The sequence below is a fragment of the Botryllus schlosseri genome, chromosome 6 (genome assembly GCF_051294905.1).
Source record: "Botryllus schlosseri isolate E-star chromosome 6, Bs_hap1, whole genome shotgun sequence".
Classification (NCBI taxonomy): domain Eukaryota; kingdom Metazoa; phylum Chordata; class Ascidiacea; order Stolidobranchia; family Styelidae; genus Botryllus; species Botryllus schlosseri.
This window is the reverse complement of record NC_137241.1, coordinates 2,852,194-2,855,020: the sequence shown is the minus strand read 5'-3', so window position 1 is coordinate 2,855,020 and position 2,827 is coordinate 2,852,194. Positions and strand designations below refer to the sequence as shown.

General features: G+C 39.5%; 1 long non-coding RNA gene across 1 annotated transcript; it reads left to right on the top strand.

Moving 5' to 3' along the window:
- The first annotated feature begins 920 nt into the window (after positions 1–920).
- On the top strand, positions 921–2,553 carry LOC145440115 (uncharacterized). Its single transcript, XR_013915428.1, has 3 exons — positions 921–1,345; positions 1,740–1,870; positions 2,352–2,553. It is a non-coding gene; the product is annotated as an uncharacterized LOC145440115 (long non-coding RNA).
- The last annotated feature ends 274 nt before the right edge of the window (positions 2,554–2,827 follow it).

The window sequence follows — 2,827 nt, the reverse complement described above, 5'->3', positions numbered from 1 at the left end:
TAGATGCAGTGTAAATAGTTAATCACTTGATTAAGTATAGCGCAAGCAGATAAAACCTATACTTGAGTACTACAAAATACACGACTACTTCGCTATCGACTCCCTCCACGTAATAAGTGACTACGGTTTAAGACTGCTTTTACCGATACTCGTCAGTTTCCGTTTTAGATAGAATTCGGAAACCAAATAATTTCATAACCATAAGCTAATTAAATAAATTTACTCGAATGTACTATGCCGCGCTGATAAGATTAATTATAATATACACTGAAAAAAATCTGGTAGATTTACTGGGAAATCTCTGTAAATTTTGCAACGAATTACCAGTCGCAGCCAATAACTGTGAGTAGCTTGTAATTTTACATTTTGATATGTAATATTACCTTAATTTAGCTGTAAAGTCAAGTTACCAGAATTTCTCCGCAGAATTACATGCAGTTACTGGTTCCTGGAGTTTATCAGGCTATTGGTAAAATTGATTAGCTTGAAAATCGCTGCGGCCAATGTTATACGTGAAACTGAATGTTACTGATATCATTTTTGTGGTGATTTGACCTGATTCAACCACGTTCGCGAGACTGGGGTCTACCATACGCTAATTGTTGGCCCTAGTACCAATTTCAGTAAATTACATACTAGGGTAAAAGAAACAACTGACAATCGTAGCTAATGCGGTACACCATAGCCATTTTATTATATTATAAGGCTATGGCTAATGGCTATACGGCCGGTCTCGTTGGTTACCACAGATAGGACTGATAAGTTAAAATATCAGTTTAGGATGCATAATATTGTTCGGGAAACTAGAAATGTCAGCACCGCGTGCTCAGTTGACCATTTGTTAACGGCGGACATGGCGATCTGTTATAGGTTACAGTAGGTTAGGGTTACGCGTTACTGCTTTTTCTGAGTTTCGTAGTAAACAACCAACGCACAACTGTGACATCACAAGCAGCGTCTGGTTACGTAAGTACAGTAAGTAGTAACATCACGTGGAATATATATCAATTTATACGAGATTAGATGGAAAAGAAAGGGTCTATATGTAATAATAAATGTTTCTGTATGAAAAAATACGACCTAAATCAATCATTATATCATGGCCAGTAAATATTATTCGTGGCATGTCAGCGGATGAATACCACTCATTTTGAAATCGTTCGAGTGTCGCATCGTCGTCTGGCCATTATTGAGATTTGAGCAAAGGGTGGAGCGCCAGTATGGAATCGGTGTCTCGCTAAACGTACCGGGATTCCAACTCGGGTGGAGCGAAGCTTGTTGTGCTTGAAGAAAGTGGATCGTTAAAGATTCCTAGGAATGCTGAATGGGATACGCATCGTAAAAGGTACAGTACTGCATAGTATTTGTTACCGTGAATATCTGCGACTGTGCACACTGCACACCACCGACTTTGATTTCATTATTGAAATATTTCATTCGCCGCATTCTCTGTTCTATTTTGCGATATTAGTCGACTCACATAGTGACCTGTGACACCACATACTCCGCCACAGATGAGTTGAAACTGTTGGCTTGTTCATGTAATTTTCGGGCCATAGCATAGCTGCATATAGGGATGTTTCCATCCACTGCTGGATTTGTTTGGCACACATGCCACCTCAAATGAGAAACATTTTGCTTCAATACATTAGATCAGTGGTTCTCAACCTGCGGGGCGCGAGAAATTGACTAAGTCTGTTTGAATTCTGACTAAACATGTGTTTCACAACCATTTTCAGAAGACGATTGTTGAAGAAGAAACCTATTTCGTATTCAAGAAAGCTCGCCAAATTCAAACTCCAGCAGTCGCACTCAACTTCATTTGAGCAAATTTTTGATATTCTTTGAAGATTTAGAGCAATTCACGCGTGTAAGTCATTCATTACTTCATAGATTTGGCAGTATCCTAAAGCTCAGTGCGCTGGGTAGCTGTTGGTAATAGCTGGCGAACTGCACTGCTTAAGACAGACTTGGATGCAATATTGGTTGCTATGCGGCGGCTATGCCCTGTAATGCTGCCTTGCGCTACCTAAGTAATTGAAATGTGACCGTGATTAGCAAAAAGGTTGCCTATCTCTGTATTAGATAAGTGCAGGGGGGCGCAAACTTTTTGGCCATCGCCGAGGGTGGCGCATGTCCAAAAGGTTGAGAACCGCTGCATTAGATAAAGTAAGTCATGAATCTCTGCTATATCATGTAAAAGGCGGAGCCGTCATCACACAATGTACCAGTACCGGTACTTCAAAAATTGTTATATTTTTGTTAGCCTATTTGTCTTGTAGTTATTGTAATGTCATGTCTAGGTTAGGAACTTTGCTTAATATAGCGACTTACGCATGAGTTCTTTTTAGTGGAACTGCAAGATACTAGTCACACAGAAGGAATGAAGACGAGAAAAAGACACAATTGGAAGTTTATCCGGCGGTGGAATTAATTCACCTTTTCTTGGGACTACTTGTGCTATATTTGCATTCCTCCTAAAGAAGAATTAGACCTCCAGCAGCAATACTTTTTCATCGTGAATCATCAATGAATATACACTGTTATATATTATATAGTTGTCCCAATGTCGTTTTTAGAGCGTGAAGAAACTTTTGAGGTATTTTGGCATCGCGTTGCTTTGGGATAGGTATGGATGTATGTGAATTTAGAAGCTGGCATGTAATCTGATTTACAAAGGACAGCATGTAGGGTTGTAGATACTAGGTAAGCGGTAAAATTACATTCTCGCTCGTAAATGTACAGGAGAGAATGTAGATTGAATATACCAGAGGTGACTGTAACATTACCGTCTGGCATGTAAAGCTAGATTACCGGACGGGTGTAA